Source organism: Schistocerca cancellata, chromosome 3, assembly GCF_023864275.1.
Source record: "Schistocerca cancellata isolate TAMUIC-IGC-003103 chromosome 3, iqSchCanc2.1, whole genome shotgun sequence".
In the NCBI taxonomy this organism is placed as follows: Eukaryota; Metazoa; Arthropoda; class Insecta; order Orthoptera; family Acrididae; genus Schistocerca; species Schistocerca cancellata.
Genome location: NC_064628.1, coordinates 956565428 through 956592363, shown reverse-complemented (window position 1 = coordinate 956592363; position 26936 = coordinate 956565428). Strand labels below are relative to the sequence as shown.

General features: G+C 46.7%; 1 protein-coding gene across 3 annotated transcripts in view; it reads right to left on the bottom strand.

The window, feature by feature from the left end:
• Positions 1–26936, bottom strand: part of LOC126176021 (activated Cdc42 kinase Ack) — a 497712-nt gene that overhangs the window by 439335 nt on the left and 31441 nt on the right. Inside the window, exon 1 of one of the 3 annotated variants that reach the window (XM_049923147.1) lies at positions 21065–21201. The exons of the other annotated variants lie outside the window; for them this stretch is intronic. The gene's annotated coding sequence lies outside the window, so the exon portion shown is untranslated. Of the gene's footprint in view, positions 1–21064; positions 21202–26936 lie in introns of those variants that run through there. 3 annotated transcript variants of the gene reach the window in all.

Genomic DNA, 26936 nt, shown 5'->3' with positions numbered 1-26936 from the left:
ATTACTAGCTTGTTCTCTTTTGAACCGAGAGAGTGCAACAACCTCTGCTTCCTTAGCATTTTACAACTCTTGTTATTAAACTATAATGGGTCTTTGCTGTCCTTAATCCACTTACTAGGCATATAAGTCTCCAACAGCACAGAAGACCAGTCCAAGTCGCAAATATTTTACTTTTTATTCATTAGATGACTAGTTTTGGACTGCGATATATTTTCAAATCAACATAACATAGTCGAAAATAGCATGAAGATGTCAAAAAATATATAATGTACTTTAAATCTTTGGAAACTCCCTTTCTGACTTCGTTACGTTGATTTGAAAATGGGTTACAGCCCGAAACTAGTCATCAAATGAAAAAAAAAAGTAAAATATTTGCCACCTGGACTGGCTTTTAGTTCTATTGATTAACAGATGTTGCTGACCCAAGCTACTCCAACATGATGGAAACTTGTATATAATTCTCCAGACCACGATTTACAATCTGCTTAAACTTTGCGCATAACTCCTCTAAGTTCAGGGTATCAGAACTAAGTGATGTCAATTCACTATCTAAGTGAGGTGCTAACAAATGCTTATCTGCTCTTTCTAGCAGAAACACTCTCCTATCCTTCTTAACTAATTTCTAAACCTTCATAACCACAGCTGCTACAATATCACATTCACTAATTCCCTTTTCTATGATGACGTTGTTGACAAGGTCTGGCCTACTTGTAGCTACAAAGTCTACGACATTTCCATTGTGTGTGGGCTGCCAAACTAGCTGCTCAAGAAAGTTTTCAGAAAACTGTGTTCGAAAGTACTTGGTCTGAATGTGTATGTACCCTGCAATGAATCCATATACAACCGGTCTACACACTATAAGTTCAAGTTGTCTCCAATCAGTAATGCATGATCCAGGTATTTACCATAGACATTCTTTGAATGACTCTAGAACTGCCACAGCAGAATCAGGTGGCTGGTAAAAACACCCAACAATTAGCTCGGTTTCACCTAGACCTGTTATACACAATCAGATGACTTCAATGTTACACTCAACTTCGACCTGAATAGAGACAACATTTTTGCCAACTGTGACGAATGCTCCCCCTCCTAGGGTCTCTTATCTGTCTTTCTGATATACATTCCATGACTCGCTAAATATCTCTGAGCTTTCCACTTCAGGTTTCAGCCAGTTCTCGGTCTCAAGAGAAGACAGTCCTGGAGGACAGTAAATTCGGGAACTTTGTTGCAAATACTTCAATTTACTAACACAATTTTGACAGTCAAAGTGTCTTTAGTCTGAATGCTGCATACCAACCAGCGAGTTTTCATCAGAATACTTCAAACTACTGCATAGCATAAGAAACCCTCACATGCACTCCCCAAGTACTCTACTACCCAAGTTGCTGCTTCCTTTATGTAGTGCACTCCTGACCTATCAAGAGGAGTCCTACAAATCCCCAGGCAATAATGCAATGTTAGAAATCTGCAGACAAGACTGTCTCAGAGTCGACGAATCCTTTGGTTGAGACACTCTGCTTGTCTCCAAACAAAGGGCCCCTGGCAAAAGTGCTACAAATTGGGAGCTCTGTTTGCACCCCACACGAGGCCAGCAGCAGGTATACCAAGTGTACATTGGCTTCCTTTCCACCCCTGAACACTATCTGCCTAAGCGGCTCCATAATGTGCCTATCACTGGAGCTCCCGGTAAGTAGTAAACTCCTCCCCTGTGTGCCTGCTTGGACCCTGCTGAAGGAGAGACGACCTGTCCAATCACACAGTGAACGAGCAAGGCCAGATAACGAGTCTCAAACACTGGCCCTCCACCTCCAGCGATATGTATGCATTACCACTCACCCCTTACTCTGCTGTGAGCGCAAATCCATTGCATCCAGTACACTACGAGTTGCCTCAGTAACAGAGCCCCTGGGCAAAACAAGTGACACCTGAGGTGTCCCGTGCAATGCGGCAGATTCTCAGCTACAGCTACGCCCAAAGGCAGCAGCCTGAATGTGACTGTAGCCAAAAGTGCTTTCGGCTGTTCGCAAACTGTGGCCAGCTCCCCCTGCATCTGCACACAGCATGCATGTGCCCCACTCAACCCAGCAAGACTGACTGAAGAAGTAAACTATAAAAGCAGATATAGATACACATCTTGCTACCCTTGCAATGATGATGCCTTAATGAGCTATGTAGCTGGGTGATCAGAAGAAACGAAAACTGTGCTACAGACTGCCCAAATTTACACTTACAAAATGCAAGCTTACACCTCCTAAATGGAAACAAGCATAAAATTTAATAAACATACTATGATGAAAAGACAGAAAAAGAAACGCTTAACTCGCCGCTCTGTAGATGTTTATCAGGCGAGAGTTGGAGCCTCACTGACTGGCTTATTAACCCTTTCACAACCCACGGGACATGTGTGTCCCACTTCACTTTTTTGTGCTACACGACCGAGGGGACAATAGAAACTCACATCTGTAGTGTGCTGCCATATACTAGAAGCATCTAAACACACTAGGATTGGCAACATTCAGCAGTATGTATAGTGACATGTGTAAGATCATACTTAATAAGGGAAACTAGTATGTAAAGATGGGGTTGTAAAAATTGATAACGAAGTTGAAACAAAAATACACAAACAGCGTTTCAAACCAAATGCCATTAGGAATATTCAAAAAAGTAACAATACATTCGTAATGCACTTTAACATAAATGGGTTAAGTTCAAATAACACAAATGGCAGAGAAACAAAACTTAACGACTTGAAAATCATTTTGTCAGATATATCGAAGATCAAGATTGTATGCTTGAATGAACACTGGCTTACAAAGGATAGATCAAAAGCTTAAATAACCTTTATAATTTTTATGTTGCCAGCAGCTTTTGTAGAAGTAATTTAACTCGAGGAGGATCGTGCATACTAGTAGAAAGATCGATGGAATGTAGAGCAAGACTCAATTTCGATTCCATTAAGGAAGAATGTATATTTGAAAGCTGCTGCGTAGAGTTAGGGCAAAATACTGGAAATGTCTATTGCAAAAACTCCAAAAAGAAACCAAGGAAAGAGTCATAATAACCGCTGATTTCAATATAGATCTAGCCAGTGACGTCAATAACTCAACAAAATTCATTGGTATGATTCAAACATCAGGTTTCAGCGCAAATTTCACTGATTTCACTCGAGTAAGCGAAGTGTCTGCAACATGTATAGATAATATTTTAACCAATTACACTTAAAATGAGGCAAATAAGTTTTGTTCAGATTTAGGATTTTCCGATCATTGCGCTCTGTTTATGGAGTTTATGGACAATAGACCCTTGCTCGATAAAAACCTACACCAAACACCAGTTCAGAAAAATAAATAAATAAACTTATTCTATCATAGATTAAATAAGGTGGAGTGGTCTATAAATCATAGTATTTCATGCTCTGAAAATTTTGCTACTTTCCTGGAAAAATTCTTGCCCGCTTTTAATGAAACTTTCCCCCTTACTGTACATCATAAAAAAGTAGGAAATAAAGTAAATTGGATTACGAAGGAATAAAAATCTTGAGTGCAAGAAAAAGACTGCTACATAGGGAACTAAAACATAATAAAAGTCCTGATTTTGTTACCTATGTAAAAGATTACAAAAACATTTTTTAAAAATGTTGTAAAGGCAGCCAAAGAACTGGCAAATAATAGATTTATATTGGATAGTGAAACGAAATCAAAGGCATTATGGTCAGTGATCGAAGCTGAAACAGGTGCCACAGGTAGAGGATGGAACCATCGAGACAGAGGATGGAACTATTGTAAATCCTGCTAAAATTTCTGAATTGTTTAATGAATTCTTTATAAATGTAAACAAATCTAATGTCAATGTAGCAGAGTATCCAGACACGGTAAATTTCTTCAACAGTGAGCAACTTGATGGTGAATCTTTCAGTGCATTTACAAAAACTACAGTAAAAGATATAGAAAATGTAATACTGTCACTAAAAAGTAAAACATCAGCAGGATGGGATGACATACCAACAAAAGTGTTAAAAACAGTCTCTAAAATAATAGCACAGCCACTAACTACAATAGTTAACCAGTCCCTTCAAGAAGGTTATTTTACAAGCACACTGAAGTATGTAGTAGTTAAGCCACTATTCAAAAAAGGCACAAAAGAACACATGAGAAACTATCGCCCAATCTCACTTCTTCCATCACTGTCAAAAATATTTGAGAAGGTAGTCACCACACAAGTTCAAAATTTCATAGAAAAATTTAAAATAATCTCAAAAAATCAGTATGGATTTCAAAAAGGCAAAACCACAATATCTGCTATAAATAAATTTGTTGATAAAATTAGCTTGTCTCTAGACAATTCACTGCATGACAGGAATTTGTTGTAACCCATCAAAGGCCTTTGATAGTGTGACTCACTCCTTGCTACTCTGTAAACTGGAAAAGTATAGAATTAAGGGCACGGTATTAGAATGGTTTAAATCCTATCTAACCAACCGAAAACAAAGAGTAGTTATAACATCAGAGAGAGGAATTTATACTTCAAAATGGAAAACAATTTCACATGAAGTACCCCAATGTTCTGTATTAGGTCCCATTCTGTTTTTGTTCTACATAAATGATCTGTCACTTAATATTAAGCGTCATTCAGTTTTATTTGCAGATGATATCTTCAATCATTAAAAGTCATATTACAGATCAAATTCCACAAACTGTATTAAATACTTCAGAAAACTTAGATACCTGGTTTGATTTAAAAGGGTTAAAATTAAACATGGAAAAGATTGAGTTAATGCAATTTAAAACAAAAGAAGCAAAATTAAATGATATCAAACAATGGAAAATCCAGGATGGAATGTAATAATACCAGAGAAGGAAAATTGCTACTCACCATATAGCAGAGATGCTGAGTCTCGATAGGCACAACAAAAAGATTCACACAATTACAGCTTTCGACCATTAAGGCCTTTGTCAGCAGTAGACACACATACAAGTGTGCAAGTTGCATTTGCGTGCACGTGCACACGTGCTTTTGTGTTTCTTTTTTTTGTTTTTTTTTTTTTTTTGTTTTTTTTTTTTTTTGTGTGGTTTTAGGGCGCACAACTTCAATGGTCATTAGCGCCCTGACTACTCTAAAAATGCACCGCAAGGCACAAGTGGACAACAACTACAAGGGAAAACACGCTAAAAGAGACTGACAGGCATAGGATTAAAAAACAACATCAAATGTCCTTAGCGAGGTTTGTCAAAGTGATAAAACAAAGAACACGAGCAGCTGCTCGTGGGTCATCCGCTAAAACGGCATCGAAAGTATTAGGCAGGTTAAGATCGAGGCGCAGTTGGTTAAGATCGGGACAGGACATTAAAATGTGTCTAACTGTCAGCAAGTGCCCACATGGGCAGAACGGCGCCGGCGCAGCCGTCAGCAGATTGCGATGGCTGAACCGGCAGTGTCCAATCCTTAACCTTGCTAAAACGACCTCCTCCCGCCGAGAAGGGCGTGAGGAGGACGTCCAAGCCACGGGAAGAGGTTTTAAGGCCCGAAGCTTGTTGTCGGTAAGTGCAGCCCAATCGGCATGCCACAGCGACACAACGCGCCGACAAATGACCCTGCTAAAATCGGACGAAGGGACACAACAAGAAGCTGTCCGAGGCTGGAGGACCGCAGCCTTGGCCGCGGCATCTGCAGCTTCGTTCCCAGGGATACCGACATGGCCAGGAACCCACATAAAGCTAACCGGCGGACCGACGTCCACCAGCCGCTGAAGAGAGCGTTGGATCCGGTGTACGAAAGGGTGAACCGGGTACGGATCACTGAGGCTCTGGATGGCGCTCAGGGAATCTGAGCAGATGACATAAGCAGAATGTCGGTGGCGGCAGATGTAAAGAACAGCCTGGTAGAGGGCAAAGAGCTCAGCTGTGAAGACCGAACAATGATCATGGAGCCGGTATTGGAAACTTTGTGCCCCGACTATAAAGGAGCACCCGACCCCGTCATTGGTCTTAGAGCCATCTGTATAAATGAAAGTCATGTTGATGAACTTCGAACGAAGTTCCAAAAAACGGGAGTGGTAGACCGAACTGGGGGTGACCTCTTTTGGGAGCGAGCTGAGGTCAAGGTGAACGCGGACCTGAGCCTGGAGCCAAGGTGGCGTGTGGCTCTCGCCCACTCGAAAGGTTGCAGGGAGTGAAAAATTAAGGTGTTGAAGGAGGCGACGAAAGCGAACTCCAGGGGGTAGCAGGGCAGAGACATACAACCTATATTGACGGTCAAGAGAGTCGTCAAAAAAGGAACGATAAGACGGATGGTCGGGCATTGACAGTAGCCGACAGGCATACCGACAAAGCAGTATATCGCGCCGGTAAGTGAGTGCAAATTCGCCAGCGTCAGCATGAAGACTCTCTACGGGACTGGTATAAAATGCTCCAATCGCAAGTCGTAAACCCCGATGTTGTATGGAGTTGAGGCGGCGTAAGATGGATGGCCGTGCAGAGGAGTATACGAAGCTCCCATAATCCAGCTTGGAGCGGACGATCGACCGATATAGACGAAGTAGGACGGTTCGATCCGCACCCCACGACATACCACTGAGAACACGGAGGACATTTAAAGAACGGGTACAACGGGCGGCCAAATATGACACATGTGGAGACCAGCTAAGTTTCCTGTCAAAGGTAAGACCTAAAAATTTGGTTGTCTCCACGATTGGGAGAGCAACGGGACCAAGTCGTAAGGACGGTGGGAGAAACTCTTTGTAGCGCCAGAAGTTAATACAGACCGTCTTCTCGGCAGAAAAACTGAAGCCATTGGCGACACTCCAGGAGTAAAGACGGTCAAGAGAACGCTGAAGACAGCGCTCCAGGACACGTGTACGCTGCGCGCTGCAATAGATGGTAAAATCGTCCACAAAAAGGGAGCCTGATACATCAGCTGGGAGGCAGTCCATTATTGGATTGATCGCGATGGCGAAGAGAGCGACGCTCAAAACTGAGCCCTGTGGCACCCCATTCTCCTGGCGAAAGGTGTCGGACAGGACAGAACCCACACGTACCCTGAACTTTCGATCCATTAAAAAGGAACGAATAAAAAGAGGGAGGCGACCGCGAAGGCCCCATGTATGCATGGTGCGGAGAATGCCTGCCCTCCAACAGGTGTCGTAAGCCTTCTCCAAATCAAAGAACACAGCCGCGGTCGGGCGCTTCCGCAAGAAGTTATTCATAATGAAGGTCGACAAGGTAACCAGATGGTCAACAGCAGAGCGGCGCCTACGAAATCCACATTGGACATTGGTAAGTAGGCGTCGAGACTCAAGCAGCCAAACCAATCGAGAGTTAACCATTCGCTCCATCACTTTACAGACACAGCTGGTAAGTGAGATAGGTCGATAACTGGAAGGCAAGTGCTTGTCCTTCCCCGGCTTAGGAATCGGGACAACAATAGACTCGCGCCAGCATGCGGGAACATGTCCCTCAATCCAGATGCGATTGTATGTACGAAGAAGAAAACCTTTACCCGCAGGAGAAAGGTTCTTCAGCATCTGAACATGAATAGAATCAGGCCCTGGAGCGGAGGACCGTGATCGGCCAAGTGCGGTTTCGAGTTCCCGCATGGTGAATGGGGCATTATAACTTTCACAATTCGAGGAGCAAAAGTCAGGTGGCCTAGCCTCCTCTGCCTGTTTGCGGGGGAGGAAGGCAGGGTGGTAATGAGCGGAGCTCGAAACCTCGGCGAAAAAGCGGCCGAAGGCATTGGAGACAGCCTCAGGGGCCACAAGGACTTCATTCGCGACCTTCAAGCCAGAAACTGGGGAGTGGACCTTAGTGCCTGATAGCCGGCGCAGGCTACCCCAGACAACAGAAGAAGGGGTAAAACTGTTGAAGGTGCTTGTGAAAGCAGCCCAGCTGGCTTTCTTGCTTTCGTTAATAATACGACGACACTGAGCACGTAATCGTTTATAATTAATACAATTCGCCACTGTAGGGTGGCGTTTAAAGGTGCGTAAAGCACGTCGACGAGCGTGTAAAGCGTCTCTACATGCTGCGGTCCACCAGGGGACCGGTACGCGACGTGGAGAAGAAGTAGGGTGAGGGATGGAATATTCAGCAGCAGCGAGAATGACTTCCGTGAGGTGTGCGACCTGACGATCGCAGCTTGTGAAGGTTTGATCCTGAAAGGTCGCCCTGGAAGAAAAGAGCCCCCAGTCTGCCTTGGAGATGGTCCAACTAGAGGAGCACGGAGAGGGAGTATGCTGCAGGAGATGGATAACACACGGGAAGTGGTCGCTCGAATATGTATCAGCAAGTGCATACCACTCAAACCGGCGTGCAAGTTGGGGAGTACATATAGAGAGGTCTAAATGGGAATAGGTATGAGATGTGTCCGAAAGAAAAGTAGGGGCGCCAGTATTAAGGCAGACAAGATTGAGCTGGTTGAAAAGGTCTGCTAACAAGGAGCCCCTCGGGCAGGAGGCTGGAGAACCCCAAAGGGGATGGTGGGCATTGAAGTCTCCAGTTAACAAAAACGGTGCAGGTAGCTGAGCAATAAGTTGCATCATGTCTGCCCTGGTAACGGCAGATGACGAGGGAGTGTAAACGGTACAAAAGGAAAACGTAAAAGTGGGGAGAGTAATGCGGATGGCAACTGCCTGCAGGCCGGTGTGCAATGTGATGGGATCGTAGTAAATATCATCCCGGACCAGCAACATAACCCCTCCATGAGCTGGGATTCCTACCATAGGGGGTAGGTCAAAACGCACAGAGGTGTAGTGTGCCAAGGCAATGTGATCGCATGGGCGTAGCTTCGTTTCCTGGAGGGCTACGACGAGCGGACGATGCAAGCGGAGCAGCAACTTCAAGTCCTCTCGGTTGGAGCGAATGCTGCGAATATTCCAGTGAATAAGTGACATCGTAAGAAAAGGAAGATGAGAGAAGGGGTCACCTCGAAGGCCGCTTAGGGCCTGGCTTCGAGCGAGCACTGCCGCCGCTATCAGTAGGCGGACAGTCATCGTCCATGGGGTCTATAGGATCATCGGCCATCTCGGGAGGATGGCCGGGAGGGGGAGCTTCCTCCGCCGTTAAACGGCCAGATGTACGGCTACCGGCGGTGCGGCCAGGCGAAACGGATGACGGCCTGGGGCGGCAACCGCTGGGTGGCGCAGGAGAAGAGATGCGCCGTGGCGGAGAAGGAGAACTGTGCTTCCTATGCGCCTTTTTGGAAGGACGTTTGGTGGAAGTACCGGTCGAAGGCTGGGAGGTCGAGGGACGGAGGAAGTCTGCACGGGATGGTTCCTTCTTGAAGGACCGTGCATCTGACTTCGGGGTCGTCGACTTAGCAGAAGCTGAGGAAGTGGCTGGTGTCTGTGGTGTGATGGGAGGAAGAGGAGACGTCGACCGCGCGATCTTAGCACTGGCCGAACGGACGACCGTGGTGCTGAAGGTCAGATCGCATGTCTGGGTTGCGACCTCCCGGGTAGTCCGAGGAGAGGCGAGGACAGTACTATATTTCCCCGCTGGGAGCAGCGTGGGCTTCCTACTAGCCAATAGCTTGCGAGCAGCCGAGGTGGACACTTTCTCTTTGACACGAATTTCTTGGATGCAACGTTCGTCCTTATAGACAGGACAGTCGCGGGAGGATGCGGCATGGTCACCCTGACAGTTCACACAATGAGGAGACGGAGGTGGACAGTCACCCTCATGGGCATCCCTGCCACAAGTGACACATTTAGCCGCATTGGAACAAGACTGTCGAGTGTGATTGAAACGCTGACACTGGTAGCAGCGCGTAGGTGTCGGGACATAGGGGCGAACAGAAATAACCTCGTAGCCCGCCTTGATGCGCGATGGCAGCTTAACACTATCGAAGGTCAAGAACAGTGTCCGCGTCGGTACAAGGTCGTTGTTGACCTTTTTCATGACCCGATGGACAGCCGTCACGCCCTGCTCAGCGAGGAAAGATTGAAGCTCCTCGTCAGTCAATCCGTCGAGGGAGCTAGTATACACTACACCACGAGACGAATTCAAAGTACGGTGGGCCTCCACCCGGACAGGGAACGTGTACAGGAGGGTGGCCCGAAGCAGTTTTTGTGCCTGAAAGGCACTCTCAGTTTCTAGTAATAAGGTGCCGTTACGCAACCTGGTACAAGATTTGACAGATCCGGCTATGGCATCAACGCCCTTCTGAATAACAAAAGGGTTGACAGAGGAAAAATCCTTTCCGTCCTCAGTGCGAGAAACTACGAGGAACTGTGGGGCAGGCGGTAGTACTTTTGTCACTGTTGGCTGGTCACGTTTCCGTTTTTGGGTCGAAGTCGAAAGCGATGGAGTAGAATCCATTGCGGAGGAATCCCCCATGATTGCCAGCGTCTCCGATGGCGCTATCCTTCCTTGTGGGGACCCTCTCAGAGGGCACTCCCGCCTTAGGTGAATGTTTACACCTCAGGTCACACCTCCCGAGAAACAGACGGAGGGACCAATCGGCATGGTCAGAAGGTATCAGCTCAGGCAATCACCCCTCCCCGGGCCTGGCCTTTACCAGGGGGTACGCGCGTGCCTTACATGTCTACCCAGGGCGGGGACTTACGCGTTACCCCGTCACCGGCTACGCGTGCGAACGCGTGGGTCGGCCTTCAGACACGCACAGGGAGGAAGGAAGAAGAGGAAAAAGAAGAGAGAGAGGGAGAAAGAGGACAGACTGTCTCAAACGCCGAGGCGGAGACCAGAGAAGGCAAGGAGAAGAAGGCAATGAGAAGAAGGCAATGAGAAGAAGGCAATGAGAAGAAGGCAATGAGAAGGCAAGGAGAAAAAGGCAATGAGAAGAAGGCAAGGAGAAAAAGGCAATGAGAAGGCAAGGAGAAAAAGGCAATGAGAAGGCAAGGAGAAAAAGGCAATGAGAAGGCAAGGAGAAAAAGGCAATGAGAAGGCAAGGAGAAAAAGGCAATGAGAAGGCAAGGAGAAAAAGGCAATGAGAAGGCAAGGAGAAAAAGGCAATGAGAAGGCAAGGAGAAAAAGGCAATGAGAAGGCAAGGAGAAAAAGGCAATGAGAAGGCAAGGAGAAGTCAAGGGAAAGAGTAAGGAAGACAGTGAGGTGGAGAAGAGCAAAAAAAGGGACCAACAAAAGGAAGGAAGAAACGAGAAGTTTAAAACCAAAAAGACCACGATTATAGGTCGTGAAACCGTCCGTCTCCGGACGCAGGCGCTAACTACCCCCGTGAGGGGGATGGACTCCTTTTAGTCGCCTCTTACGACAGGCAGGAATACCTCGGGCCTATTCTAATCTCCGGACCCGCAGGGGGGTTGTGTGTGTGTGTGTGTGTGTGTGTGTGTGTGTGTGTGTGTGTGTGTGTGTGCGCGCTGCTGACTGCCTTAATGGCCAAAAGCTATAACTGTGTGAATCTCCGCTATATGGAGAGTAGCAACTTTCCTTCTCTGGTAAAATTAAATGATATTCAGGCCAGTCACAGAAACCAGGATTTGCAGGAAGCTAGCTGTGTGAAATTCTTAGGAATGCAACTAGATAAAAATCTATCATGGGGGTCACACATACAGTACCTTGCAAATAAATTAAATAGGCTAGCATATGCAATGAGAATATTGTACAATGCTACCAGTAAGGGCATAAGAAAAGTACGTAGTATAAATTGTACAATGCTATCAGTATGGGCATACGAAAAGTAGTGTATCACAGCTACTTTCAGTCAGTAATAAGGTATGCAATTGTATTTTGGGGTAACTTAATCCATATTTGTCGATTACTAAAACTTCAGAAAACAATCATTAGAAATACGCACAATGTACAGCAAAGAAAATCATGTCACCCACTCCTAAAAAATCTGAGTATACTAAGTGTTCCCTCATTATACATATATGAGCTGAATATCTTTGTACACAGTAACGCTGATTTATTTGTAGCAAATCTTTTTCAACATGATTAGAACACCAGAAATCAAAGTAATTTTATGCTGCTCACCCACCGTTTAAAACTTTATACTCAAACTCCACATTATACGGGTATTAAAATTTATAACAAAGTGAAAGGAAGAGAATTACTCACCATAAATTTAGAAACACTGAAAAAATCCATAGATGAGAAACTAGTGCAGAAATGTTACTATTCAGTAGAAGAATTCATAAATGACAACCTGAAAATTTGAGCAGGAGAGAGCAAATACTTAGGACTGTTAATCTTAAAAGTTTGTTACTTTGAAGAAAAAATATTAATTGCTTAATTAAGTAATTATTCAGTACTGTATATTATTGGTATTACAAGGAAAATTGTAAATAAGTTTTTGTGTTTTGAAGAGTCTGCTGTACTTGTAAGTCAATGGCTTGAAATTGTATGTTGTGAGACAATAAACTTCTACTTCAACTTGAAACCATTACAGACTTCTTCCCGCCAAACAGCTGCATTCTGCTGGAATTTTTTCGATGCAGTGCACTTGTTTAATCGCTTCTGTGAAAGTTTTTGCATATTTTTCAACTTTTCTTTTGTTAATAATCATGGTAAGCATAATAACCATATTTAGTGTGTTTCTCATCATTTATTTGTAAATATTAGGTGGAATTTCAGTGTAAAATGTATCTGAATGACTTGGTAAATAGTTTTTAGTTCTTGACTGCATGAAATATCAGTCACATGGCAAGTGGGACATATTTGTTCCACATATTATTTATAATTTCGTTACACATTAGACATTTTGGCTTTCTTTCTTTTTCTGTGTGATGCTACATCACTTGGATCATTAAAGTCTTCATAAAATAATGATAAAAATAACAACAATAATAATAACAATAACAATAATTTGTTGCACAATACAGTGTGCTAGCCCAATTGCAGACCTTTTTAGAAATGTCACGTCTGGAAGATGAAGAACTTCTTGAGTTTTACTTTTTGCTTCCTGATAACGAAGAATTTTTCGAGGAAGGAGGTGATGATAAAACTGCAGATGAACTCATCCATTTTGATGCATCCAATAGTGCATCTATTGATACTACACCATCTAGGACATTGGCTGAGTCACCTACTTACGATCGTCACGACAATGGTGACAGTGCTAGATGGAGGTGGCTGAAAATGATGGTATTGTGTGTGCAGTAAAAGAAAATGTCACTGAAATTACCAATGACACTACAAATGAAGTTATTATGTGTGCAGAACAAGAGAATGGGGCTGAACATGTCAATGAAACTGAAACAGAGTGGACTGACGACTTAACTTATTCTGAAAACTTATCGGCATCTCTTGATGGAAGTGCAGATATAAAGTTAGATTTTGGACAAAATGATAAAGAAATAGATTATTTTTTACAATTTTTACTGATGATTGTTTGAGGAAGGTCAAAGATGAGACTAACCTCTATGCAATTCAAATATGTAACAACATTACTAGAGGTAAAAGGGTAAGACAGGCCAGCTGCAATTGGAAAGATATTTATGTTGAAGAAATAAAATATTTTATTGGCATTTACATTCTAATGGGAAGACATAGGCGGCCTGAGCTGAGTCACTAGTGGTCCACCGACCCACTTTTAGGTGTAAGTGCAATTTATCAACTAAAGGGTAAAACCAGATTCAAAAAACTGACTGAAAACATTCATTGCAATTACAATACTACAGCAGTACCAAGAGGTGAAGCTGGCTGTGATTGACTATACAAATTACGCCCAATAATTGATGCTGTCAATAACAATCTGAAAGATGTATACACTCCATCAAGTATTATGGCTGTTGATGAAAGTATGGTCCCATTCAAAGGGTGTTGTTCTATAAAGCAGTACCTTCTAATGAAACCTGTAAAATGAGTTTACAAAATTTGGTGTCTTGCCAATTCAAAAACAGGTTTCAGAACCCAGTTTGAGGTGTATACTGGAAAGAAGAACACCCAAGACTCATTGTTCAGTTTGGGAGAAAATGTTGTGTTCCATCTTACTGAGTCATATACGCAGTCTTGCTGACTAATTGTGTTCGATAATCTCTTCACGTCGTACAATCTGATGAAGTCGCTAAATGAAAGAGAACTTTTTGTAGTTGGAACAGTGAGGACAAACAAGAAGGGACTTCCTGGTATGATGAAGAAACAAGACAAATTACAATGGGGGAAGTTTATGTTCAAAACAAAAGTAATTATCATAGCCCAAAAGATGTAACCTTTGTCAATAGGAAAAACAGAGATGGTACTTCATCAGAGGTCTTCTGTCCTAAAGCAGTTTCAGAGTATAATACATTTATGGCATGTGTGGATCACTTTGATCAGGTGCACGAGAGATATGCAATTGGAAGGCGATCTCTTAAGTGGTGGCATCGTCTTTTCATTTTCGTAATTGACCTGGCAATTGTTAACAGTTTCATAATGTGGAACTGTAAGCATGGAGGAGGACATAAGCAGTTATCCTTTTGCCTTTCACTTATCAGACAACAGCAGGTCATGAAATCAAAAGAAGAGGAAGACCAAATTTCCTAAGAAGAAAAAACAAACAAGCCGGGTGTCAAGAGCAAACCAGATGAAGTTCGCCTTCAAACTGGAAAACATTTCCCAGTAAAAGACACAAGGAAACGCTGCAGGTTCTGCAGCACAAAGCGAAAGGAAGTACGAACCAACACGATGTGCATACAATGCAAAGTTTCTCTATGGGCACAGCTGCTTCAAAGAATTTCATAGGAAATATATGTTACTGATATCGGCGTTGGTAAAATCAACATCAATCATCATTTGCAATATAACCCTTGTATTTGTATAAACTGGTCACAAAAATTAATTATTTTTTGTAAAAGTTGCAGCTGAAATTGAATGTTCTCTCTTATGCTCTCTTTTTATCCAAACCTTTGCAATACTCCCACCTAATGACTAATGGGACACATAAGTCCCACTTAAAATATTAAAAAACTGGTCATAGCAATCACACACTTTTTATACATTGCACTTTTTTTTTTTTTTTGTAGTTTTAGGGCGCACAACTTCAATGGTCATTAGCGCCCTGACTACTCTAAGAATGCACCGCGAGGCACAAGTTGACAACAACAACTAAAAGGGAAAACACGATAAAAGACAGACTGACAGGCATATAATTAAAAAACAGCATCATCAAATGTCCTTAGAGAGGTTTGTCAAATTGATAAAACGAAGAACACGAGCAGCTGCTCGTGGGTCATCCGCTAAAATGGCATCTAAAGTACTTGTCAGGTTAAGATCTAGACGCAGTGTGTTAAAATCTGGACAGGACAGTAAAATGTGTCGAACCGTCAGCAAGTGCCCACATGGGCAGAATGGCGCCGGCGCAGCCATCAGCAGATGACGAAGGCTGAACCGGCAGTGTCCAATTCTTAACCGGGCCAAAACTACCTCCTCCCGCCGAGAAGGGCGTGAGGAGGACGTCCAAGCCACGGGAAGAGGTTTTAAGGCCCGAAGCTTGTTGTCTGTAAGTGCAGCCCAATCGGCATGCCACAGCGATAAAATGCGCCGACAAATGACCCTGCTAAAATCGGACGAAGGGACACAACAAGAAGCTGTCCGATGCTGGAGGACCGCAGCCTTGGCCGCGGCATCTGCAGCTTCGTTCCCAGGGATACCGACATGGCCAGGAACCCACATAAAGCTAACTGGAGAACCGACGTCCACCAGCTGCTGAAGAGAGCGTTGGATCCGGTGTACGAAAGGGTGAACCGGGTACGGATCACTGAGGCTCTAGATGGCGCTCAGGGAGTCGGAGCAGATGACATAAGCAGAATGTCGGTGGCGGCAGATGTAAAGAACAGCCTGGTAGAGGGCAAAGAGCTCAGCTGTGAAGACCGAACAATGGCCATAGAGCCGGTATTTGAAACTTTGTGCCCCGACAATAAAGGAACACCCGAGCCCGACATTGGTCTTAGAGCCATCTGTATAAATGAAAGTCATGTTGATGAACTTCGAACGAAGTTCCAAAAAACGGGAGTGGTAGACCGAACCGGGGGTAACCTCTTTTGGGAGCGAGCTGAGGTCAAGGTGAACGCGGACCTGAGCCTGGAGCCAAGGTGGCGTGTGGCTCTCGCCCACTCGAAAGGTTGCAGGGAGTGAAAAATTAAGGTGTTGAAGGAGGCGACGAAAGCGAACTCCAGGGGGTAGCAGGGCAGAGACATACAACCCGTATTGACGGTCGAGAGAGTCATCAAAAAAGGAACGATAAGACGGATGGTCGGGCATTGACAGTAGCCGACAGGCATACCGACAAAGCAGTATATCGCGCCGGTAGGTGAGTGGCAATTCGCCAGCGTCAGCATGAAGACTCTCTACGGGACTAGTATAAAATGCTCCGATCGCAAGTCGTAAACCCCGATGTTGTATGGAGTTGAGGCGGCGTAAGATGGATGGCCGTGCAGAGGAATATACGAAGCTCCCATAATCCAGCTTGGAGCGGACGATCGACCGATATAGACGAAGTAGGACGGTTCGATCCGCTCCCCACGACATACCACTGAGAACACGGAGGACATTTAAAGAACGGGTACAACGGGCGGCCAAATATGACACACGTGGAGACCAGCTAAGTTTCCTGTCAAATGTAAGGCCTAAAAATTTGGTTGTCTCCACGATTGGGAGAGCAACGGGACCGAGTCGTAAGGACGGTGGGAGAAACTCTTTGTAGCGCCAGAAGTTAATACAGACCGTCTTCTCAGCAGAAAAACAGAAGCCATTGGCGACACTCCAGGAGGAAAGACGGTCAAGAGAACGCTGAAGACAGCACTCCAGGACACGTGTACACTGCGCGCTGCAATAGATGGTAAAATCGTCCACGAAAAGGGAGCCTGATACATCAGCTGGGAGGCAATCCATTATTGGATTGGATGGCGAAGAGAGCGACGCTCAAAACTGAGCCCTGTGGCACCCCATTCTCCTGGCGAAAAGTGTCGGACAGGACAGAACCCACACGTACCCTGAACTGTCGATCCATTAAAAAGGAACGAATAAAAAGAGGGAGGCGACCGCGAAGGCCCCAAGTATGCATGGTGCGGAGAATGCCCGCCCTCCAACAGGTGTCGTAAGCCTTCTCCAAATCAAAGAACACAGCCGCGGTCGGGCGCTTCCGCAAGAAGTTATTCATAATGAAGGTCGACAAGGTTACCAGATGGTCAACAGCAGAGCGGCGCCTACGAAATCCACATTGTACATTGGTAAGTAGGCGTCGAGACTCGAGCAGCCAAACCAATCGAGAGTTAACCATTCGCTCCATCACTTTACAGACACAGCTGGTAAGCGAGATAGGTCGATAACTGGAAGGCAAGTACTTGTCCTTCCCCGGCTTAGGAATCGGGACAACAATAGACTCGCGCCAGCATGCGGGAACATGTCCCTCAATCCAGATGCGATTGTATGTACGAAGAAGAAAACCTTTACCCGCAGGAGAAAGGTTCTTCAGCATCTGAATATGAATAGAATCAGGCCCTGGAGCGGAGGACCGTGATCGGCCAAGTGAGTTTTCGAGTTCCCGCATGGTGAATGGAGCATTATAACTTTCACAATTCGAGGAGCGGAAGTTAGGTGGCCTAGCCTCCTCTGCCTGTTTGCGGGGGAGGAAGGCAGGGTGGTAATGAGCGGAGCTCGAAACCTCTGCGAAAAAGCGGCCGAAGGCATTGGAGACAGCCTCAGGGGCCACAAGGACATCATTCGCGACCTTCAAGCCAGAAACTTGTGAGTGGACCTTAGTGCCAGATAGCCGGCGCAGGCTACCCCAGACAACAGAAGAAGGAGTAAAACTGTTGAAGGTGCTTGTGAAAGCAGCCCAACTGGCTTTCTTGCTTTCTTTGATAATACGACGACACTGAGCACGTAATCGTTTATAATTGATACAATTCGCCACTGTAGGGTGGCGTTTAAATGTGCGTAAAGCACGTCGACGAGCGTGTAAAGCGTCTCTACATGCTGCGGTCCACCAGGGGACCGGTACGCGACGTGGAGAAGAAGTAGGGTGAGGGATGGAATATTCAGCAGCAGCGAGAATGACTTCCGTGAGGTGTGCGACCTGACGATCGCAGCTTGTGAACGTTTGATCCTGAAAGGTCGCCCTGGAAGAGAAGAGCCCCCAGTCTGCTTTGGAGATGGTCCAACTAGAGGAGCACAGAGAGGGGGTATGCTGCAGGAGATGGATAACACACGGGAAGTGGTCGCTCGAATATGTATCAGAAAGTGCATACCACTCAAACCGGCGTGCAAGTTGGGGAGTACATATAGAGAGGTCTAAATGGGAATAGGTGTGAGATGTGTCCGAAAGGAAAGTAGGGGCGCCAGTATTGAGGCAGACAAGATTGAGCTGGTTGAAAAGGTCTGCTAACAAGGAGCCCCTCGGGCAGGATGCTGGAGAGCCCCAAAGGGGATGGTGGGCATTGAAGTCTCCAGTTAACAAAAATGGTGCAGGTAGCTGAGCAATAAGTTGCATCATGTCTGCCCTGGTAACGGCAGATGACGATGGAGTGTAAACGGTACAAAAGGAAAATGTAAAAGTGGGGAGAGTAATGCGGATGGCAACTGCCTGCAGGCCGGTGTGCAACGTGATGGGATCGTAGTAAATATCATCCCAGACCAGCAACATAACCCCTCCATCAGCTGGGATACCTACCACAGGGGGTAGGTCTAAACGCACAGAGGTGTAGTGTGCAAAGGCAATTTGATCGCATGGGCGTAGCTTCGTTTCCTGGAGGACTACGACGAGCAGACGGTGCAAGCGGAGCAGCAACTTCAAGTCCTCTCGGTTGGAGCGAATGCTGCGAATATTCCAGCGAATAAGTGCCATCGTAAGAAAAGGAAGATGAAAGAAGGGGTCACCTCGAAGGCCGCTGAGGGCCTGGCTTCGAGCGAGCACTGCCGCCGCTATCAGTAGGCGGACAGTCATCGTCCATTGGGTCTATAGGTTCATCAGCCATCTCGGGAGGATGGCCAGGAGGGGGAGCTTCCTCCGCCGGTGAACGGCCAGATGTACGGCTACCAGCGGTGCGGCCAGGCGAAACGGATGACGGCCTGGGGCGGCAACCGCTGGGTGGCGCAGGAGAAGAAATGCGCCGTGGCGGAGAAGGAGAACTGTGCTTCCTATGAGCCTTTTTGGAAGGACGTTTGGTGGAAGTACCGGTCGAAGGCTGGGAGGTCGAGGTACGTAGGAAGTCTGCACGGGATGGTTTCTTCTTGCAGGCCCGTGCATCTGACTTCGGGGTCTTCGTCTTAGCAGAAGCTGATGAAGGGGCTGGTGTCTGTGGGGTGATGGGAGGAAGAGGAGACGTCGACCGCGCAATCTTAGCACTGGCCGAACGGACGACCGTGGTGCTGAAGGTCAGATCGCATGTCTGGGTTGCTACCTCCCTGGTAGTCCGAGGAGAGGCGAGGACAGTACTGTATTTCCCCGCTGGGAGCAGCGCGGGCTTCCTACTAGCCAATAGCTTGCGAGCAGCCGAGGTGGACACTTTCTCTTTGACCCGAATTTCTTGGATACAGCGTTCTTCCTTATAGACAGGACAGTCGCGGGAGGATGCGGCATGGTCACCCTGACAGTTCACACAACGAGGAGACGGAGGTGGACAGTCACCATCATGGACCATCATGGACAGCTGTCACGCCCTGCTCAGCGAGGAAAGATTGAATCTCCTCGTCAGTCAATCCGTCGAGGGAGCTAGTATAGACTACACCACGAGACGAATTCAAAGTTCGGTGGGCCTCCACCCGGACAGGGAACGTGTACAGGAGTGTGGCCCGAAGCAGTTTTTGTGCCTGAAAGGCACTCTCAGTTTCTAGTAATAAGGTACCGTTACGCAACCTGGTACAAGATTTGACAGATCCGGCTATGGCATCTACGCCCTTCTGGATAACGAAAGGGTTGACAGAGGAAAAATCCTTTCCGTCCTCAGATCGAGAAACGACGAGGAACTGTGGGGCAGGCGGTAGTACTTTTGTCACTGGTGGCTGGTCACGTTTCCATTTTTGGGCAGAATCCATTGCGGAGGAATCCCCCATGATTGCCAGCGTCTCCGATGGCGCGCTCCTTCCTTGTGGGGACCCTCTCAGAGGGCACTCCCGCCTTAGGTGAATGTTTACACCTCAGGTCACACCTCCCGAGGAACAGACGGAGGGACCAATCGGCATGGTCAGAAGGTATCAGCTCAGGCAATCACCCCTCCCCGGGCCTGGCTTTTACCAGGGGGTACGCGCGTGCCTTACATGTCTACCCAGGGCGGGGAATTACGCGTTACCCTGTCACCGGCTACGTGTGCGAACGCGTGGGTCGGCCTTCAGGCACGCACAGGGAGGAAGGAAAAAGAAGAGAGAGAGGGAGAAAGAGGACAGACTGTCTCAAACGCCGAGGCGGAGACCAGAGAAGGCAAGGAGAAGAAGGCAATGAGAAGGCAAGGAGAAGAAGGCAATGAGAAGGCAAGGAGAAGAAGGCAATGAGAAGGCAAGGAGAAGAAGGCAATGAGAAGGCAAGGAGAAGAAGGCAAGGAGAAGGCAAGGAGAAGAAGGCAATGAGAAGGCAAGGAGAAGAAGGCAATGAGAAGGCAAGGAGAAGAAGGCAATGAGAAGGCAAGGAGAAGAAGGCAACGAGAAGGCAAGGAGAAGTCAAGGGAAAGAGTAAGGAAGACAGTGAGGTGGAGAAGAGCAAAGAAAGGAACCAACAAAAGGAAGGAAGAAACGAGAAGTGAAAAACCAAACAGCGAGGTCATCGGTCCCTTGTTCCTAGTAAAATAATTGCACAAGTGAAAGAAGAAAAAGAAAGACACAGCACAATAACAGGAGGATGGAAGAACCTGAAGAATGACAGAAGGACAACCAATACTACTAAGGACAAAACAGGAAAAGAAAACCACGGAGGGAAGCAAGAAACACGTAGGAGGGATAAAAACAAGAGAGCAGATGACTGTGGCTGGCCAACCACGAGGAGAAAAAGGAAATGCCAGCCACTCTGCGACACATAAAAAACACCCAGACTAAAAGCATTAGCGTCAAGAACGCAAAGTGACAAAAGGACATGTGCAAAAACTTATATAGAATGATAAAATCCACTGTCACATATAAAACGCAAAACTAAATTAGCCGATGAGGTGTTGTCAGCTAAAATTAATGGCAACGAGTCCGGTACCTGAAGAGTCCATCACAGGGCACCCAAAGCATCGCAGGACAGCCAAAGAAGGACAGCGCACCAAGATATGGGCCACTGTCAGCCTGGTGCCACACGGACACTGAGGGGGCTCATCACGGTGCACGAGGTGGCCGTGTGTCACCCAAGTGTGGCCAATGTGGAGCCCACAGAGACCCTGCGAAAAGCCCACGTAGAGATCATCCACACATTTGTAGTCTCCTTAATGGCGTGCAGTTTGTTGTGCGTACTGAGGTTATGCCATTCTGTCTCCCAAAGCCGCAAAACCTTGTGATGTAATACTGAACGCAGGTCAGTTGCAGAGAAACCAATCTCCATAAGCGGTTTCTGTGTGGCCTGTTTGGCCAGCCTGTTGGCAAGTTAATTGCCTGGGATTTTGACGTGATCTGTGGTCCGGACAAACACCACTGAACGACTGGACCATTCCAGGGCATAGATGGACTCCTGGATGGTCGCTACCAAAGGATGACAGGGGTAGCACTGGTCGAAAGCTTGTAGGCTGCTCAAGGAGTCGGTACACAGAAGAAACGACTCCCCAGGGCATGAAAGGATGTGCTCAAGAGCATGACATATAGCCACCAGCTCAGCAGTGGAAACACTGCAGCTTTTGGGCAAGGAATGCTGTTCAGTATGTCCTGCACGGGGACATACGTGAAGCCGACTTGATCATCAGCCATTGAGCCGTTGGTGTAAACCACTCCATGGCCTCGGCACATGTCAAGAATTGAGAGAAGGTGACAGCGGAGAGCCACGGGATTAACTGAGTACTTAGGGCCATGAGCAAGGACCAGGCGAAGCTGCGGCCTAGGTGTACACCATGGAGGTTTACATGTATGGACCTGAAGTATAGGTAGTAAAGGCAAGAACTCCAGTTCGGAAACAAGGGATCGGACACGAAGTGCAATTGGAAGCCCTGACCTGGGTCGTTGATGCGGGAGATGAATCGCCGTGGGTGGAAATGGAGGCAATAATTAGGATGCGCAGGAGAACTACGAAAGTGTGCAACGTAACTGGTGAGCAGTTATGCACACCTAACCTGCAATGGAGGGACTCCAGCCTCCACCATAATGCTGGTCACCGGACTAGTCTGAAAAGCTCCTAGGCGAACGCCACAGTGATGCGCTGGGTCGAGTAAATGCAATGCTGAGGACGCCACCGAACCATAAACCTAACTCCCATAGTCAAGGCAGGATTGAACAAGGGCTCTGTACAGCTGCAGAAGTGTAGAGCGATCTGATTCCCAGTTCGTGTCACTCAGGCAATGGAGGGCAATGAGGTGCTGCCAGCACTTCCACTTAAGCTCACCAAGGAGATGTAGCCAAGTCAGTCAGGTGTTGAAAACCAGTCTTAAGAATCAATATGTCTTCATTACAGAGAGTGGATCGTCATTAAGGTAAAGTTCTGGTTCCGGATGAGCAGTATGACGCCAACAGAAGTGTATAGCACATGACTTGTGGCTGAAAACTGGAAACTGTGGGCTTGAGCTCACGACTGTGCCTTGTGGATGGCTCCCTGTAGGTGCCGCTCAGCAACCAGTACTGGTGGAGCAGTACGAATTGCACAAGTCGTCTAAACACAGAGCAGGCAAGTCCGACGGCCCTACAGCTGCTTCTAGACCATTAGTGGTCACTAAAAACAAGAAATACACTCAATACAGAGCCCTGCGGGACCCCATTCTCCTGGATATGGGGGAAAAATGGGAGGCACCATCTTGGACACAGAAAGTATGAAGCAACAAAAAATTTTGGATAAAACTCAGGAGCAGGCCCCTGAGACCCACTCATACAATATGGCAAGGATATGATGTCACCAGGTCGTGTCATACACTTTTCGTAAAATCAAAAAAGACAGCAACCAGGTGTTCGCATCTGGAAAAGGCTGTTTGGATGGAAGTCTCGAGGGATACAAAATTATCAGTGGTAGAGCAATCGTGGCGGAAGCTGCCCTGACATGGAGCCAGTAGGCCATATGACTCCTGGACCCAACCAAACCACCGACACACCATACATTCCAGCAACTTACAAAGAATGCTGGTGAGGCTGATGGGCTAATAGCTATCCACATCAAGTGAGTTTTTACCTGGTTTGAGCACTGGAATGATGATGCTCTTCCGCCATTGTGAAGGAAAGATGCCATCGCACCAGATCCGGTTGAAGATGATGAGGAGATGTCGCTTGTAGTCAGAAGAGAGATGTTTAATCATTTGACTGTGGATCCGGTCTGGCCCAGAGGCAGTGTCGGGGCAATGTGCAAGGGCACTGAAGACCTCCCACTCTGTAAATGGGGCATTACAGGATTCACTGTGGAATGTAGTGAACAAGAGGACTTTCCCTTCCAGCTGCCATAAGAGAGTGCGAAAGACTGGGGGGTAATTCTGAAATGCAGAGGCTAGAGCATAGAGATTGGCAATCGCGATTGCGTCGGTAGATAATAAGACATTTATGTTAAGACCAGGAACACCTGTTGGCGTCTGGTACCCGAAAATACGTTTGATCCTAGCCCAGACTTGGGAAGGTGACGTATGGCACCCAGTGGTCGAGACATATCTATCACAACACTCCTTTTCCATCATTCGATAAGTTGGCGAACGCAGACACGGAGCCATTTAAAGGCTATGAGGTGCTCCAGGGAAGGGTGGTGTAGAGCTTGCAGAAGCTCCTTAATTGCTTCAGCGACCTCTGGCAACCACCACAGGACTGCCTTTCAATGGGGCCACGTTGAAGAGCAAGGGATCGCATTTTCTGCCGCAGAATTGATTGTTGTAGTCTCCTGCTCAAACATTGCATCAATGTTCCCATGTGGGGGAGATTCAATGGTGACAGCAGAGTTGAAAGTTTCCCAGTTCGCCTTGTTTAAAGCCCATCTGGGCAGGTGTCCATGGGAATGACACTGAGGCAGTGACGGGAAGATGAGGAAGTGGTCACTAGAACACAGGTCGTCATGTGCTCTCCAGTGGATATAAGGAAGAAGTCCTGGGCTGCAGAGTGATAAATCAATGGCCAAGTAACTACCATGAGCCACACTGAAATGTGTAGTGGCCCCAGTATTTAAGAGGCAGAGGTTGAACTGAGACAGTAAAGTTTCGACATCTCTGCCTTGGTCAGTAAGCACAGTGCAACTGTAAAAAACAATGGCAACCTGTAACTCCTGTAGGAGTGTTCGAAACAAAGAATGGGACACCATTGGAGTGATGAAGGCTTTCAGACTCCAGAAGAGATCCATCCAAAACCATCGCCGAGAAACTAACCAAGGGGGTTGGTCAGGAGAGAAATTGGAGAAGAGTACGAGGAGGGGACATGGACGTCACAGTAGAGAGAAGTGAGACTGAACCCAACTGGTTCAGCGTGGGCAGCGGGCGAGCAATGACTTGAAGCTGCAAAAAGAATAGAACAGTAGGGGTGAGCAGGGGAAGAGCAGATAGTGATAACTTAGGAAAACAGAAGCTGGGACTGTCGAATCAAAAGGGGACAGATCCTAGTGTCAACAAGAAGACTATCAACAGGGTTAGTGCAAAAGGTGCTGGTGGCTAAACGGATACCACATAGTGAAATGGCTCCAAGAGGAGCAGTGTGGAAGGGGCAACTAATCCATGAAATTGACAACCACAGTCGGACGAGTCCAAACTAACACCCCGTAAAGGTGGAGAAGGGTTGTACGATCCGCACCCCAAGAGGTGTGGGCACGGAAGCGAAGAACACTGAGTTTACGAAAACAGCCAATCTTCAGATGACGGATATGGGGCAACCAAGTACGTTTGTTGTCAAAAATAAAACCCAAGAAATGGAACTGAAGGATCACAGTAAGGTGTTGGGCACCAAGGTAGAGCTCTGTATCAAGCTGGACTGTTGTACAGTGACAGAAATGACCCTCCATTTACGGGGAGAAAACTGAAAACCATACAAGAGTGTCTACGTAGAAGCACACCATATGACATCCTGGAGCTGTCATTCCACAGAGACCACCAAGTGGGAGCTAGCCCTAATACAGGTATCATTCACATACAGAGCAGGGGTGACCAACTGTCCAGCAGAGACCCCAAGTTCACCAATAGTGACTAGAAAAAGAAGGCCACTTAATACAGAGCCCTGAATACAGGGAGAGCTGAGAACAGTGCCAACCGGGGGCAGGAACTGGCAAATAAAAATCGGGAGGGGGCCCTGAAGACCCCACTAATTGGGTGTAAGGAGGATGTGACAGTGCCAAGCTGTGTTGTAGGCCTTACGAAGGTCGAATGAAACTGAGACAAGATGGCAGTGCTGAGAAAAGGCCTGTTGAACTGTGGTTTCCAACTGAAGCAGATGACTGATTGGAAACCAACCCCCCTGGAAACTGTACTGGTACAGGTATAAAAGGTCCCAAGATTCAAGGACCCAACTGGGCCAACTAGCCACCATCTGATCTAGTAACTTGCAGGGGACATTTGTCAGGCTGATGGGCCAGTAAATATCAAGGAATAATGGATCCTTGCCAGGTTAACGACAGGAACTACAATACTGTCCCTCCATAGAGATGGGAAAAATCCTGAGAGCTACGTACAGTTAAACACCTTGAAGGGATACTGTCATCGTAAAGGATTAAAGTGTTGAAGCAATTGCTTACGAATGGAGTCAGGGCCAGAAGCTCAATCATGGGAAGAAAATGAGTAGAAGAACCATTACTACGAAGGCACAGGTTGTGATCCGCAAAAAATTGGCCAATGAAGAGCCCCAGACTAGATGAAAAAGCACTTCCCCACAAAGTGTGATGGGCATTAAAATCTCCTCCAAGTAGGAGAAAGGAAGAGGGGAAATGCTGAAGCAAGACAGTCAGGCCGGCAGATGTAGGTGGCCTGTCAGGAGGGAGGTACAGACTGCAAATCGTGACTGCAAAGTCCAAGTGGACCCAGACAGAAACTGCTTCCACTGTGGTACGAAGTGGGATCCACATACTAACAATATCCATACAGACCAATGTGCAAATACCACTGGAAGCCCTCAAAGGGCCGACCTGGCTCTGAACACAAAGAGTCATCTGTCTGTTTTGTTTTAGTGTTCAAAAGCAAATACGGTCATACACGCCCGTGTCAGAAATGTAGGAAACGAAGACAAAGAGGTATTAAAACCGACTACACATTAATCCCAACTGACAGAAGAGAGGACAACTAAAAACAGAGACGTGGAGAAATGTCTATAAAATATGCCATAGAGAAAAGGAGGTCCCGAACTAAAAATTAAACATCCTTCGACATTTTGCTACAATAGATAAAAAGTAAAACGTGGTCAACAGTCCGCACATCATTCACTGAGACGGCTGGTAACTCAGACAGCAAACACAGATGACAATATAAGTGGTTAAAAAAAGGGCATCCAGTCAGGAAATGGGGGACCATCAAAGGTTGAGAGCAATCAGTACAAAGTGGTGGGAGAGCATCACTTAAGAAATGGTGATGGCTAAAAAGACAGTGCCCAATATGCAATCCAGCTAATACAATCTCACGGCGAGAGGGTCTAGAGGTGGTCATCAAAGCTGCTGGGAGAGGTGTAATAACCCAGAGGTTGTTCCCACGAAGGGAGGACCAGTGGTGAAGCCGAAGTGACACGACCTGCTAAGAGACGGCAACACAAGAGATCGTCGGAGGGAATCTAAGAACTAGCTGACTGAGGTACAAGGACTGCAGCCTCGACAGCAGTGTCAGTGGCCTCGTTTCCTGTCAGACCGACACGATCAGGAATGCACAAACATCACTGTGGCTCCATTAAGATATAGCAAGTGACAGCTTTCCTGGATCCGTCGCACAAAGGGATGGACGGTGTACAGCACACAGAGGCTTTCGAGGGCACCAAGAGAGTTGGAGCAGATGACACACCTGAAAAGC